Source organism: Rousettus aegyptiacus, unplaced genomic scaffold, assembly GCF_014176215.1.
Source record: "Rousettus aegyptiacus isolate mRouAeg1 unplaced genomic scaffold, mRouAeg1.p scaffold_m13_p_1, whole genome shotgun sequence".
Lineage (NCBI taxonomy): Eukaryota > Metazoa > Chordata > Mammalia > Chiroptera > Pteropodidae > Rousettus > Rousettus aegyptiacus.
The window spans coordinates 79,026,622-79,044,097 of NW_023416284.1; the positions used below are offsets into that span (position 1 = coordinate 79,026,622).

Sequence of the window (17,476 nt, forward strand, 5' to 3'; positions counted from 1 at the left end):
GAGGAGGCTCTGAAGACACCTGGATGCAAGTGCCAGCTCCATGACTTATTAATTGCATGACTTTGACAAGATGCTCAACCCTTCTGTGCATGGGGTTATTATAAACACTAAATAAATTCAAACATGAAAAGCACTTAGAACAATAGAAGGCACATAAAACTGTTGGGCTGAGTGATGATAAATTTGTTATTCCTAAAAAGTGATGAGTTTTCAATAATATATTTTAAAAAGTCTGTATTTCTATCATAAAGATTTGGTAATTCCTTTTGTGTGGGTAGAGGAATAACTTTCTTTTGACATATTTCCTTGTTTTAATCCATACTTATGCTAACCTTTACTGAAGCCAACATTCTAAGTTTCTATGAGATAGAAAGTAAAGAGTGATTCATAGTTGTCTTGCACCAGGCACCTCATGTCATCCTCTCAACCCAATAATGTTACATTGACCAGTATGATAGTAAATTACCTTTCAGGTCAGTACTAAACTTCAGGACTCACAGGTCCCTAGCTCTTACATTTTATCCTTTTAACCACCTCAGGGCCACTGAGCTCTATCTTTGCACTCACAGCAACCCCTAGATTCCTTGGCAAGGGAATATGGCACGGAAGCCATATTTAAGAGGCTTGGTGAACTTGATCATGAATAAGGGCCCCAGAATTAGATTGACCTGCCTGTGATGTCAGACATGTACTTTATTACTCTGAGTTCCAGTTTTATCATTTGTAAAATAAGAATAAGGATACTGACCTCTCAGGATTGTAATAAGGATTCAAAAACAATCGAATAGATAAAACGTGAATTTAAAAAATAGCAATTGGTTGTTGTGATAATTAAAATTATATTTTAATCAACAAAGTTCTTCTAGCAGACATCGAGGCAGTGTTCTATTACTTCTACAACAGTTCTTCATTTTTTCTGGATTCAAGATTACTTCATGTGCTCTGTTTCACTTAATGAGGTTTGTGCCTATGTTTACATTTTGCAGTTTCCATGATGACAATATGTCCAATCTTCCAGTCTTTGTTGAAAAAATATAGACCTGACTCACTCTTTCTAAAATTCATGTGACTAGTGCCCCATGAATATATATTATTATATCAAATAATAAGATAAGGCAAACTTCTATTATAATTGTAGTGCTTAAATAAATAAAGGTAAGGAACCTTAGCTATCAATGTCAAAATACATACGGAAGATGAGGCTCCAAGTGTAAAGAGGCACCACGAAAAACTAATTATGTTCAGAAGAGGGTTACCAAGATGAGAAAGGGTCTGGAAATCACTGTATACAAAAAACCTTTATAATGAGAAATAGGAGAAAATTTGGGGGGAGAGTTATTAGGTGTCTTAAAGGGCTGTGACAGCGAACATACATAGTTGTAATTATGGTTAGAACCAATATCGATAAAAAGGACATCTTTTCAACACTTAGAGCATGCATTAGCATCAGTGAAAATATCTGTCCCAGAAAGAAGAGACAGTACCATTCCTGGAAACCGCTTGCTGTGCCAACATATGGATTGAAATGAAGAGTCTCATTTGAAGGAGGGGTGTGGGATTAGATGGCCCCAAATGCCATTCTAAACCTCAGACTTTATGATCTGATCATGCTTCAGGGGATTAATGCTGTAGAGTGCCTTGGTGAGTCTCAGATGCCAGTACTGTATAATGAATTTGACATCTAGTGGCAAGAAGCTCACAAATATCCTGTCCATTTCTCAGAGGCCCAGCTACGGCTCAGGTGCAGAAGTTTTTTTTCCTGGACTGTCACAAGGTGAGGAGGGCAAAGTGACAGCAACATGCATGAATATCAAAATATCATTTTGACTGTAAAATGTTTCTCTATCTTTGGCAACTTTGAACACAAAAACATTATAATTTCATTAAATTTGGTTATCTTAAAAGTAACCTCACTATGAAGAATCTGTATGTAGAATAAATATTAAATTATTCTATAAAATATTTCCAATACTCTCCTAACTTGAGGACTTTTTTAAAAAAAATTTTCCTTGATTTATTTGAGAAAATATTCACTCAGATCCTTATTTCTTTATTCTTCAAAGCTCTCTTTCTATGTTATTTAAGAGCATGAATCTTCTCACTGATGGAAATATCAAATGCCCTTTATAACCAGATTTAATCTTAGACTATTCTCTTCTCTTCTTCTCTTTGTAGACATTTGAATTAGCTTCGCCCACACAGGAACTCAGGATGGATAAGCTATTCTTTGCGTTGTTATTGACAAATACTTACTTGTTATTGCAATGGACTATGACAATAAGTTATTTGTTATTGACCAAATTTTGACAGTGTCATAAAATATTTTAACTTGAACTGACAACAGGAGTAGATGATCACGCAGTCATTCCTCCTAAATAATACCCAGGGGGTGCCTAGATACTCTTTTCCAGAATGAAGACCCCTCCAGGGATTAGAGATGAAGGACCATTATTAACAAGATACAGCCAATCTGTAAGGGTTTTTATGAAACATATTATATTAAAAATGCATGTAAAATTGTAATGCTTGCAAACGTGCCCTTGCCATTCTTGATATTTTACAAGAAAACAAATTAAGGTGCTCACTATGGAAGCATTTGCTAAAAATATTTCTACATGGCCTCCTTATTTGGGTGACTGACACATATGTGAATCTAGTAAATTAAATCCTGTGGTCAAAAGTCTTCAACCTGCATTCAACCAAACAATGGCCTGGTGAGCATCCTCAAAACAGCCAGGCAATCTGGCTTTGGGGTTGAATAAATGTCTTGACTTTTATTCATAAATACTGTGTTTTTCCTCCTTAAATTTAGAATCCTGGATATCTGTTGACTTTTTTTGTTTTCAATGATGAGTTAAAATTGCCAGCTCATGTAGAATTATTTTTTTCATAATTAATTGTATTTTATTAAGATAGATTTCTGAGACTTTATTTTTTTCATATCTCTAATTATCTCTAGAAATTTAAATCCTAGGGCCAGTTCCCCCACAGCTACAAAACACATCAAATTTGAAGAGGTTTCCTAAATTAAATGTCTGCATAGGTCACACTTGAGCATGCTCATGGATTCCTTTGTTCCTGTCACTGGGAAGCTATGAAATCTATCTTTATCCTGGTTATGGATATTTCACCTGAGAAGGAAAGCAAGGCTATCAATATTTTAATTTCAGTTCTTTTATAATGAAATATCTTTCTGCTGTAGATAATAATGTTCATTTTGATCAAATGCCAGTATGCTATAAATACCATGTGTCCTCTTTATCGATACCCATTGACTATTGTAACTTGGAAAACTAAGTAGTTACCAAGACACTGAGCTTTTAAGTGTCATTATTTTTTTAAGTCCTCTAATGGTCTTTCTCACTCTAGTAGGGAAAAGGTGAATATATTTATATTCAGATATATCTATTCCCCAAAAGAGGGGCTGTGTCATGTTGCATCTGACTTTAGACAAATTTTGATTAAGCATGATTTTTGATGGCCTATTCATTTTCTTTTTAGGTGTCATTTTACTCTTTTTGAGCACCCTTCTTTCTTTTTTTCCTGAATTTTCTAAATATCTCCTCTTCACTTTCATTCGGTAATTTTCCTCTTTTTTTTTTTTCTTTTATCCTTTCCAGACACTTTGGAATGTCTCAAGAAAGCTATAGATTCCCTCACCAGAAAATGCACATACCCTCAAATCCTGTTGACAACTTTGGAATATTTATAAGTACCAGAAACATCTTGATGACCTAAGAACCTATAAGCTCAACAGAAATTTTAAAAGATTAAAAGATTATTGCTATGACAATAACCCTCATACAAGTTAGTTCTAAACTCTAACTACTGCTTAAAGGGGTATCACATGAGTAACATTGCAAGAGTTTCCTGGGAAACACTAAAATAAATATAATACACATTATTCAGTTCCAAAAATTTCCTAGGGTTTTGATTTTTTTCAAGAGGATGTTAATCATTTATTAACTATACATGAAAATTGATAATACACTATCTTCATTCCCATCTTTAATTTTATCTAGTACCTTAATTCAATTTAGATATATTGCATAGGAGGTGCAACAATCATTAATAACCAAATAAACTTCATGACTCTGTTTGGGTGATTCTCTTAACAGTGAACTCCAGGTCATAATACAGTAACTGTCAACTCAATTACACCAAGGTTTCTAAAGACAGTGGCTTCTGCATCCAAGCAGTTTGTAAATAAATTTCTGATGGAACCTGGCATCACCTTGAATGAATTATAACGTCACACTGTTAGGATGATTTACCAAGATAGCTTCAGAATAGACTAACCTTACATAGCACATTAAAAAAAAAAAAAAAAAAAAAAGGCATGTTACATTTAGCAATCAGCAGTATAGATACAAAAAACAAGCAAACAAAAAAACTACATTAAAACCCTTTGTTGGAATGCTTTACACTTTCCACAGAACAAACTAAAATAAGGTGTTATACAAATGGTCACAGCCCTAGAATTTTGCCCATATACATGAGTATTGTATAAAACATGTCTTCTTTGTAACAGCAAGACCCTGTCAGCACTGTGCTTGGCTGAGTTCACAAATCTGTTGTAACCTGTAGCTAGCTTCTCTGTCATTCCTCTGGCTCTCCTCCCCTGCTAAGCTTTGTTTTCTAGAAGTAATTAAAACCTTCTGCCACAGCCATCGCCACTTATTCTGCTGAATGGCCCTCGCCATCTAGGTTTGTGGCTCGTCAAAGTATTGGCTGCCACCACTGTAGGGACAAGAGTGTCTACCTCCAAAGTTTTCTTCTTTCATGAATCCAAAATTTGAATATTTATTGCTATAATTGACAAAACTATTGTAGCTTCTTTTTGCCACCTCCAAAATTGCTTCCATTATTATGAAATTCATTATAACCATCCCCATTACCACCATGTCCCTCACCACCATGGCTGCCACCAAAGTCACCTCAACCACTGAAGTTTGTTCCACAAACAAGGTTGTAATTCCAACCAAAAATGCCTTCATAATCACCACTGAAGTTTCCAGAACCACTCTGACCTCTTTGACAGAACGAAGCATTGGCCATGTCTTGCTTAAATAGAGCTTTCCTTACTTCACATTCATGGCCATTAACGGTGTGGTATTTCTGAATGACAATCTTATCTACAGAGTCATGGTCATCAAAGGAATATTATTCAGCTATAGAAGAGATGAAATACTGCTATTTGCAACAACATGTCTGGATCTTGAGATAATTATGTTAAGCGAAATAAGCCACAGAAAACACTGAAAACCCCATATATTACTCCTATGTGGGATATAAACCTAAAAGCAACAAACAAACAGGACAAACAAACAGAGACTCATGGACATGAACAAAGATGAGTGGTTACCAGAAGGTTGGCATGTGAGAGGGAGGAGATAGATGGGATAAAACGGGTCAACTATGTGGTGACAGAAAGAAATCTAACTATGGATGTCGAACATACAATGCAAACTTGTGTGTGTGTGTGTGTGTGTGTGTGTGTGTATTCAGCAGCAAGGCATATATATGCCTTGCTGTTGAATTGTACATCTGAAATTTACTGAATTTTGTTATCCAATGTCACTATAATAAATAAATAAATTAAATAAATAAATAAATAAATAGATAAAGTAAGTAAGTATGTTATAAACATAAAGCCTCTTTTCTTGTTGCTGCCTCAATCAGTCATGATTTTAATCACATGAATTTTCCCATACTGTTCAAGATAATCTCTTAGGTGATGTTCTTCAGTGTCTTTTTTAATACCACCAACAAAAATCTTTTTCACAGTTAAGCAGGCACCGGATCTTTGAAAATCTTTTCTTGAGACAGCCTCTTTGTTTCCACAACTCTTTCTTCTATTTTGTGTGGTCTTGCATTCAGGGCTGCATCCACTACCTCCACAGTTGCATATGTGATAAACTCAAAGCCTCTGGAGCTTTCACAGTTGTTTGGGCTCTTTGAGAGGTTCTGACTTAGACATGATGACAGCAGGAGAGGAGATATCAAGGATGCTTACCCAGCAGAGTCCTCTGGCAAAAAAGCCAGCTGACTTTTTTTTTCAGACTGATTTTTAAGTTGATAAAGCGTAATAAAGAATACTATAACTGGAAAGATTAATTTATTTTATTCTTTGAGTGTTTACTGAGTGCCGAGTTGTCAAGAAATGTGGGTAATATAGCCTTGCTCTCTTAGGGGCCTTCAATCAAGGAGAGTGTCAGATGAGTCAGTCAATAAGTAATTCTTGTTCCTCATTGTAAGGGCTTTGATAGAGACATGTTGGGAACACTGGTGCTCCCAAGAGGGTCAAGGATGCCCTGTGAGGTGTGGAGTACTAGTAAAAGTCAGCTGGGTGCCATAGACTGAATGCTTGTGTCCCTCCAAAATTCATGTTAAATCCTATGTCCCAGTATGGTGGTATCAGGAGTTGGAGCCTTTGGGAGATGATTAGGTCATGAAAGTGGAGCCCACAAGATTGAGATTAGTGCCTTTATAAAAGAGACACCAGAGAGCCCCCTCACTCCTACTTTCATGTAAGGACACAGCAAGATAGATGGCCATCTTGAACCAGAAAGCTCTCACCAGACACCAAATATACCAGTGCCTTCATCTTGGACTTCTAGGCTTCAGAACAGTGAGAAATACATTTTTGTTGTTTCTGAGCCACCCAGCCTGCAGTAGTCTTTTGTAGCAGTCCAAATGGACTAAGCAACATGGTTAAAGGGGAATGTATGTGTGTATGTTGGGGGAGAAATGGTATGCAGAGAGAGGGGAAAAACATTCAGTTGATAGCAGTTTGAAACAACATGGTGTCTTAAAAGAGCAACAAGTAAATTTGGAATTGCTAAAGCACCAAGTTTGAAGGAAATAGAGATGGGAAATGAGAAGAGATATTTGACAGTGGTTTATATATTATATTAGGATGCTTGAAAATTTAAAATATGTGACATGAAGACATTTGTGGAATTTTAAAAGAGGTGAATGGCATAATAGAATTTTCACTTTACTTGCATATCTCCTGTCGTGTAAAGGAGCCCATATTGGAAACAGAAAAAAAGGTAAAGAGACAGATGCAATACAGTTACCTTTTGCTAGAAAATTTTGCTTTTACATCATCACAGAAGACTACATTTTTTTCTGTGATAAAAAAGAATAGACTTGGAAATACAAAGAAAGTTTCTTTTTTCTTTCTCTTTCTTCATGGAAAATTTGTTTTCCTTTCTTTCCTTCAGCTTCTCCTAAAATCTTGGTCCTAAATCTTGTATTTTTTAAAAAAGTATTTTAAAGCAACTAAACATCCTTGACAAAAACAGCTTTGATATGTAATGTTCCATAATTTAAATAATGACTTTCTCCTACAGATACACAAAACCTTTCTGAGAAGTGGAAGTTAGAGGATTATGCACTAATTTAAACATAAATTCTTTGAGCACTGCTTTGGTATTTCTTTTTTTAGTTAATAATTATGCTTTTAAGATGCCTTTACTTGCTTCCTGAGTAATGGGTACAGGGATTTAAATTTTTTTTTTTCAAATTTGGAATATCAAGTTGGATTTGTGCCATTCTGAGAATCCTGACCAAAAACTAACTTACCTTCTGTTGTCCATCATAGTGTTCAATAAGATAAATCTTCTAAGTTGACTCAAACCAATATGTCTTTTCTGAGGAACATGAGTACATCAAAGTTGTGCCAAGAGTCTTCAGATCCTAAAAATTCTCCTGCTTGTTGATAGACTGTTACCTGGAATGGTTACTGGTCATAATTCTTTGCCCTACATTTTCTATTAAAGATCTGCTATTTTTTGTGTCCATTCCTCCCCTTCTTCCTTCCCCTTCTCCATCTTCTTCTTCCTTCTTGAAAAGGCTAAGGTTTTCTCTCATTTTTAATTTTCATGAAGTCCAACTTTATTTTGGGGACTGCGGTTTTAATATTGCATCTAAAAAGTTAGAATCATGTTCAAGGTCATTTAGATTTTTTTCTGCGTAATCTTCTTGGTATTTTATAGTTTTGCATTTTGCATTTCAGCCTATTATCCATTTTTAGTTAAATTTTATGAAGGATGTAAAGTCCGTATATAAATATATTTTTTTGCACATCGATATACAGTTGTCCCTGCACCATTTGTTGGGGGGGAAAAAAGCTGTCTTTTCTTTACTAGATTGTTATTGCTCCTTTATCAAAAAAAAAATCATTAAACTATATTTATGTGAGTCCATTTTTGGGCTATTCCATTGATCTATTTTTTCTATTTTTACCAATTACCACATTGTCTTAATTACTGCAGCTTCATGGAAAATATTGAAGTCGGGTAGTGTCAGTCCTCCAACTTTTTGTCTCCTTTAATATTGTGTTGGCCATTCTGTTTTGCCTTTCCACATATAGTCGACCGTTGAACGACAGTGGTGCAGACCATCTGCACAATAGAAAATTCATGTATAACTTAAATCAGCCCTCCACATAAATTCTTAATCACCAATTAACCTTTGAATAACATAGATTTGAACTGCACAAGTCCATTGAACTATGCCCTCCACACTTCTGTTCAAGATCCTAGAGAGGAGACATATGGCCTTTTCAGATCATAGCTGGAAAGCTTATAGATTCTCATCATTAAGTTAGAGTTAGCTGTAGGATTTTTTTAATAGATATTATTTATCAAGTTAAAGAAGATCTCTTTTATTCCTAGTTTGCTGAGAGTTTTTTGTCATGAATGGGTATTGGATTTTGTCAAATCCTTTTTCTGCATTTATTGATTAGATCATGTGATTTTCTTCTTCTTTAGTCTGGTGATGTGATGGATTATATTAATTGATTTTCAAATGTTAAACCAGTCTTGCATACCTGAGGTAAATCTCATTTGGCTGAGATGTATAATTATTTTTATACATTGTTTTATTCAATTGCTAATATTTTTTTGAGATTTTTGCTTCTATATTTATGAGAAATATTGGTCTATAAGTTTTCTTGTATTATATTTTCTATTTTTTGGTATTAAGGTAATGCTGGACTCAAAATGAGTTAGAAAGTTTTTCCTCTGTTTCTATACTTTGAAAGAGATCGTTAAAAATGTGGTATAATTTCTTCCTTATATGTTTGGTAGAATTCATCATGAACTTGTCTGTGCCTGGTGCTTTCTGTTTTGGAAGGCTATTAATTATTCTTTTTGTTTGAGTTTTGACAGATTGTGTCTTTTAAAGAATTAATCCATTTTACTTATATTTTCAAATGTATGATCGCAGAGTTTTTCATAGTATTCCTTTATTATCTTTTTATTGTCCATGGGACCTATGATGATATTTTCTCTTAATTTCTGACATTAGTAATTTGTGTCTTCTCTCTTTCTCAGCCTGGCTAAAGGCTTATCAATTTTATTGATCATCTTCTGATCATTTTTTTAAAACAAAACCTTCTCAACCACATTCTGTGGTGAGACTCCTTTCATGTCAGTTTCTACAGAACAGCACCTCCAGTTATTCCATGTTAGGCAGCATCCATGGGGTGCCAGCACAGACCAGCAGTCAGTATTACATAGGCAATCTTCTTTGTATAGGAAAGAACTTCAAAGTCATTTATAGAATTCTTTTCCCATGTTTAATAATATTTCAGCAAAAACAATAAGTAAGGCTCAAGGAGAAAAATTATGACATTGCATTGTGTTAATGGCTATAAATAATAAATAAACACTTCCTTCTTTTTACTTCAGTTCAAGACCTTAGATTCATGACAATTAACAGGATACTAAATTTTAAAGTTCATAGATAACTATTTAAATATAATATTCAATTGCTACGAATCAGGCACTCTTGCTATTTGACCCAGATTTTTAAATTTTTGCTTATATTTCTATAAAAGAGACAAATGTATCTTTTCAATTTGAAAACACACGCACACACGCACGCACGCACGTTATTTCTTTGGATATTTCATATTTCATATCCAAAGAAATAACCAAACCACATGTTTGCCTCGGTATGACCCAAGTAAAAATTATGAAAAAACATTGAAAAACTATTTTATTTTATTTTCACTTTATAAGAAAAAATATGTAAATAAACATATGTCGAAAGTAATGATTCATAAAATTCAAAGAAACAATCAATAAAATTTAAAAAAGCAATCTATTTTATTCAACAGATTGTACTTTGATTATAGACCACCAGAGCCCACTAATAAATAAAGTAATATTTGCTTTTGATTAATATCTTTATATGTCACTAGTTTTAAATTTCATTTGGTAACTCAAGGCCAGTGAATATTTTTATGAAAAAATAAAAAACAGAAACTAAAACCAGGCTCTGAGAAGATCATATATATACAGCAGGTTAAATTATTTAAGTTATTCTTTGTAATTTAAAAAAAAATCTAAGTAATTAAATCATAAATTCTGCTAATAGCCCTACTCAGTCTGGAGTCTGATGTGGGAAAAACCTACACTGTGAATCAGGGTCCCTGCGTGCTGGTCTAATCTCATTCCCAATTTCCCTGGCTCTACAATTTCCACATTTATAAAATAAGGACATCAAAATGCATGATTTTAAGTCCCTTTTCATTTCTAAGTTAGAGTTATACACCACTACCTGTAATAGCAAATAAACATACACCTTAAATAATGAGAAAGATAAATGTATATGAGCATGCCTCTGAAAAGTGTTAAGTATAAGACTATTTTCTAAATTCTTATTTTAAAGTAAATTTAGACATAGAAATGTTGCAAAAGTAGTATAGAGAGTTCTCATTTACTTTTCATCTACTTTTTCCTGATGTCAACATACTACCTAACCATAAAAACATGATCAAAACTAAAAAATTAAAATTGGCAAGATACTATTCACTAAACTACAGTCTTTATTCAGATTTTACCACTTTTCCCACTATTGTCACTTTTCTGTTCCAAGTTCCCATTATGCATTTAGTTGCCATGTCTCCTTAGCCTTCTCTAATCTCTGACAGTTTCTCAATCTTTCCTTTTATTCTTTAATTTTAACACAGTGTTTTAAAGAGTATAGATCTTCTATTTTTTAGAGTAAATGTTGGTCACATGTCCCTCAGTGAAGGTTTATCTAATGTTTTCTTATGATCACATTAAGCTTATACATTTTGGCAAGAATGCCACAGAATTGATGTGCCCTTCTGCATATATCATATCAGAGGTACATGATGTTAATCTGTAATTCATATATTTTTAATATTTTTGGAGTATATGTAGATAATATTTATACTTCTCTAATCACATTTTAAGCTTAGAGTAAATAAGTTTTATTAGTTTTTTGATTTAGCAATAACAAATATAAAACTACATCACCCCTATGTCTAATAAGTGAATAAAAAGAATAAACTATTCTTTCTCTTAGGAGCATGGAAAAGAGGGATTGGAAATGTAAAAGAAATGGGAAGTCTTTTTTAAACTCATGAAATTAATATGAAGTTTCTTTGTACTGGGAGCAATTGCATTGGCAGTTAACAGCATAGTCTATCAAAAACAGTGAAAATATAAAACACATGACAAAATAGAAATGTCTTGGTTAAGTATATTTGTAAAAGAATAGTGTCTTAGTGAGGTTTTTTTTTTTTTTTTATCTAAGCGGTATTATAGGTCTTGTTTTCTATTTATTTTTAATTAGCAAAAGTTTATCTATAGTTATTTTTCTACATGCTATGTAAAAAGCTCCTGAAATATGTAAAGCTGTACAACTTAATAAACCAGTTTTTTACTAGTTTATCCAATGCATGTAAACATCTTTTGTACACTTAATTGTTTTTACCATTAAGATGTCTACCTATTATAAATATCCTTTCCCATTTAATACCTCTATACTTTCTTCTTCCATGTAAAAAGCAAATACACTGCAGGAGAGGAGGATATTACATTCTCAGTGATCAGATAAGATAGTGTTGCTCCATTTAATTAGATATGTGTTATATCTACTAAAATGTAATTTGAAAGAATTAAACAAGAGGTTGATAAATCTCGAAAGTAAAAGAATCCTGGAAAAAGAAGGAAGAAACAAATGGGAAAGACATTTGAAGAACAGAATATGTAGGTATGAGTTTAAGAACAGCAATAAGGTCACTGCATTTAAAGTTAGTAAGGCAAGTGTGCTGGGTTAGAAATACAACTCAGAGTTTTAAAAATACAAGTTGATTTTAGAAATGAATTAATCGTGGTAAAAAAAAAGAGAAAATGAAAAGAATTGCTGAATCCCTTATAAATTAAATTAAAATAGTAATATAAATATTCACAGACAAAATAGCAAAAATGTAGAGAAAAATAATTATGAAATTCTTATAATGTTCCTATTTTCCATCTAACAACCTAAAAGAGCAAACTTCCCATGAGAAGCTCTTTAAACTGAGCAATGATTTTTTTCCAAGACAAAAACCTAATATTATCTCTGATTTCCTTTTTATTTCTTTGTGTTTTCTTATTATATGCTTTTATTAATGCAAATCTTAGTCAATAATTGAATGAGAAACCACAAAACTACAAGTGTAGGGACACTTGTGAATCCAATAGATACTGTTTTTTTTGCAAACTAGTTGTAAAAGATGACAAAAATTTTTTGTTGTTGTTGTGTTGTTATTTCAAGAGCAAAGATGACTCCATTCCATTCTGACTACCCTGGGGCACTGTGTTCAGGTCTGTGTGTCTAGGTTCAACAGGTCTTTGACCAACAAAATTATGAGTAACAGTTAAAACTTTTGAGAATATTTAATAGGAGATGGAAAAAGAGTGGACATATAAAAGCCATTTCTAAATATCTGAAGCATTAGCAGGTGGAACAAACATTTTCACTGATTGAGACACTTGGACAAAAACCAAATAGGTGAATATTTCAAAAAGGACATTAGCTGATTATAACGAAGAACTATTTAAAATTTATTTTGCCTGAAAATATGTCTGGGCTTCAAGACTTCCCATTACTAGAAATATAGAGAAAAATGGAAAGGCCTCTTATTATGAAAGGTATAGACAGCACTCATCCATCCGATAATGTTGTACTAACTAATCTTCATGTTTCCTACTAAACCAAGACCCTATAAGTGTAAAATGTTTACGTAAACTATATTTTACATATTTTTAAATATTTAAATTTAAAAATATCACAAAATATTTTAAATGCCTTAAAAGCACTGTTTTTTTTTTAAAACTCCCAGTCATTTATTTTATACATTGCTAAATTAAGCTTTTGCAATATAAGAAACTCTTCTAACTTTCAAAAGTTTTAGGATTTAATAAGTTGTGCATATATAATGTGATAGATGATGATGGATAGATGATAGATGATATAAATAGACAAATGATTGATAGAAAATAGATGATATAGATAGATAGATAGATAGATAGATAGATAGATAGTAGAGTTATTCACTTATATGCTAATATATGTAGTTATTTAGGCTAATAAAGTAAATGAAATAATAAAAAAACAAGATTGTAATTTCCACTTCACATGGCTTAATGTTACCATTTTGTTGCTGTCGAAGCACATACAGGGCCTAAAATAAATGAGCTTATCTTTTTAAATAAAATTTTAAAACGTGTTTTCTAAATAAATATTTGTCTTGTTAACAATTAAATTTATTTATGATGAGTTTGAGAAACGTTCAGAGAAAATTAATTTTTTGTGAAGACTATGTCCTATTCCATTTAAATCTTCTCTATTACTATTATTTGTAAATGGTCACATATTTCTACATTTTCTCCATTTCTGTCTCTGGATAAAAGGATGTTAGAAAACATAAACAACTAAGGCTAATACAGAAAAAATAAAATAAGGGTGGGAAGGAAAGGCCATGTTTCTCAAGTCATTATTCCAATTTTTAGTTTTTTGTTTCCTCATTTATTGAGGATGAATGAAAATGAGACACTGAGCTTCCCTCCCGGTAACAAGAATTGTCCAAACAAGTGAAATAGTATGAAATGATTAGGGCCAGGACTTAAAGAAAGCCAAATAAAGAAGATAGATTGCAACAGATACTTAATGAATCAGCAGTATACTGTATATTGAGACTGGTGAACATGTGTGGTACATATAAGGCAGCAGAAAATTGGCTTACAAAGGCAAGATAACTAGAAGTGTCCTCAATTATGAAAGACGTGGGATTCTAAAACCAAAATTCTCAGCTACGGAGTCTTGATACAAATATTGAAATATGTAAATCTTACCCATATATATCTACTATCTATGGGACTATCTATGCTATTATGATGATAATAATAATGAAAGTGACGATTACAAAAAATCAAACATATTAATTGACTGAAATATGCTTCGCATTTGAGCATCTTTTCTTATCGATGTCATGAAAAAGATTAAAAAATGCTTCTATATACACTCTTCTGAAAAAGATGATAGAAATTTAGACGAAGAATCTATTTTCAATAACTCTTGTGTAGAGATATTAAGATTTTTATTTTTTCAGGCTTTGAAGGGTACTATGTACTAACAAATGTTTATTAAGTGCCCTAAAGATATCTGCCTCCCCTATTCTCCACATTGCAGCATGAGGTATCATTCTAAACCTTAGACCTAATTAAACTTTCAGTTCAACCCTTCAAAGCCTTCTCATTATGATGGCAAATCAGACTCTCTACAGCCTCATCTCTTACCATTCTTCCTTTTATGCTTTATTATTCATATTTTAATATTTCTTTTGTGTTTCCTTGAACATATTCTTCCACCCTACACTTTTGCATAAGCAGTACCCTCAGTATAAGACTTTTCATTGCCTTTTCACTAACTCTCACTTATCTTTTAGGTTTCTGTCTAAATGCCCCTTCCCAGACCTTCCCGAGACTCTCTTAACTGGATCAGACAGGCCTTCTATGTGCTCCTAAGTACTCTGTAGTGTACCTACAAAGACGCCTAACATTTTATTATTTGCCCCCATTTCTTTGTCTATCTTTTTTCAAAAAAATGTAAATTCTATGATAAATGGAACACCTTATCTCCAATACCCAACACAGAGCTTGATACATAATTGGAATATAAGAAAAACATTTGTCAAAAGATGAATAAATTGAGTAGAGAAATAGGAAATATAAGTAGCCATTGTGGGAATAAGTGAGTTGTTTTAACAACTGAGTGTATTTCCTCATCTATATGTAACACATTATCCTCTTTCCTAAGAATTTAGCCACAAGAATGGTCCTTCTTGCAAATAGAGAAATGGTGGCAGAATACTAGATGCCTCTTCTAAATCGCATAATTAATTATTCGCAGGGATGGGATAAGGACACGTCTCTAGACATTTTCTGTCTCTCCTAGCAAATTAAGATTTATTTTAGTCATGCTGTCACAGACAAAAACATCATACACTAGATTAAGTTCCCCAAAAAAGGAAGGGGAAAGATATCAAATGGATCAATATGGAAGCAAGACGTAAGTGTAGTTTCTCCAGAGGCTTTACTTTTATTAACTAACTTATGGAGGAAAAGTGTTATACAAATAATCCATGGCTGTAAAATGATCCTAGTGTTTGGAGAGAACTAAGAAAAGGACTGAATTTGCCTGGAAACACTTCCAGGTTAACTTATCTACATTGTGTCCATGTTTCTCCATTGGAATTGGAAGTATCAGAAGAAATAGACATGTCCACACCTTGATTTTTAATCTATTGAGAGTTTATCAGATTTCCGGCATCATCATGTTTTTGTAATTCAGCAGAACAGGCTTGCTCACGTTAATAACTAAAAAAGACAGTTTCTCTCATATTCACTGTGTTCTCATTTAATAGGACTGACTCTGGTGTGAAATGAAGGGAGAACACTCTGGTTAGCATAAAACAAACCACGCATTGCTCTCTGGTCTTGCTCTGCTGAGACTGAAAAGATCTTATTATCCTTTTCCAGATTATATACTCCATGGAACTTTGGGCAATCTTCCATTTCGTTTTTATTTTTAATTTCTTTCTTTCTTTTCTTTTCTTTTTTTTTTTTTTTGTTTTGTTTTATTTTAGGTGAGGCAACCCTTGGTTGACTTCACAGATTGCAAGGACTTTGTCAGCTTACAATTCCTTATTTTTCATTTTAACGCCTACAGTACCTGGTCTTCCTAGGTGGTCTGCCATCTAAGTACTAACCAGGCCCGACCCTGCTTAGCTTCCGAGATCAGATGGGATCGGGCTTGTTCAGAATAGCATGGCCATAGATGACAGTCTTTCATTTCGGCATCCACTTACCTTTATGGTATAATTTGAGATTAAAAGTAGGGAGAAGAGAAGAAAAAAAAAAAAAAGAAGAGATGAAACACTTAAACCTTGAACACCAAAGGTCATGCAGAATGCTGCCATGCCCTGAGCAACAAATCAAACACACACAGCTGTGACTACTATTTATGTACCCAAAAGGCTCCCAGTTGAAAGATGAGAATCTACCTTTTCATCTTCATAGAAATGGAATAGAAAAAGAGTAGCCTTAAAATTCTCTTGGTTGGGGAGGGGGGGGAGGAAAGAAAACACCTTTAATTTATGTTTGTAGAAATCTGTTATAAAGTCTTCATGCCATACTAGGTTTTTATTTAGCATATGTAGGCAAATGTGTAGGATATTGGTGGGCCAAAATTTACCCATGAAGATTTAGGCATTGCTCTTTATCTTGAGAACGTTACTACATTACCATTCACTGCCTTTCAGAAATTTTGAACATTGGCCACTAAACCCATCACACCCCCAGTACTTAATCAGGTAGTCTTCTAGATGGGCACAGATAGATGTTTCATAAACTTGTTTGTTCCTTTCACTTGAGGCTATAGCAATGTGTTAGGAGCATCTACCTCAGGGCAACCAATTGCCTAGTACCCTCCTCTGTCTGACATTGATCAGTTGACAAGATTATATTTTCCCAGGTCATCATTTCTCTTTGGCATCTAGTAACAAATCTCTGAGAAATTTCACTTAGCCAAACAAATATTTGTTTTCAAATGTCTATTTATCCTTTAAAAAGCTTCATTCTTCAAAAATTCATTATTGGCCAATAAACTTATGGTGTGCTCATTGATCTTAACAAATTTTCAGGTGTGTCTGAGACATCTGTCAGTGCCAATTATCACACTCATTTTATTAACAGAATTTATTTAAACATATTAATTGATATTTAAGAATTTTCGAAAGCTTTGATTTTTTACCACTTTTATGATGAAAGAAATTTCCTGTTTTACTTCAACTTGTTTTTTGTCTTTTGCCCTCTGATCCATTCTTGGGTAATAAAATTAAGATTTAATTTAAAAACAAATAGAAAATGGGAGAGAAATCATTCCTAGATCCATGTTTCCTACCTTATCTGTGTCAACTTTCTTTTGAAAACTTAATATGGTGTTTAAAAGAAACCAGATTGAGGTATTCAAAAGTTTATCGGTCAATTCAAGAAAAAGACCGCAGAAGTCTTTTACAGTGAGCCGTTTTTCTGTCAGGAAACATTAGAGAAGGTGGTTTGTAAGAAATGTGCATTTTCACACACACACACACACACACACACAC

At 33.2% G+C, this 17,476-nt stretch overlaps 2 pseudogenes; both read right to left on the reverse strand.

Moving 5' to 3' along the window:
* Positions 1 to 4,703: 4,703 nt before the first annotated feature.
* LOC107507197 lies at positions 4,704 to 7,604 on the reverse strand (annotated as a pseudogene).
* Positions 7,605 to 16,032: 8,428 nt separating this feature from the next.
* Positions 16,033 to 16,151, reverse strand: LOC118606571 (annotated as a pseudogene).
* Positions 16,152 to 17,476: the final 1,325 nt, after the last annotated feature.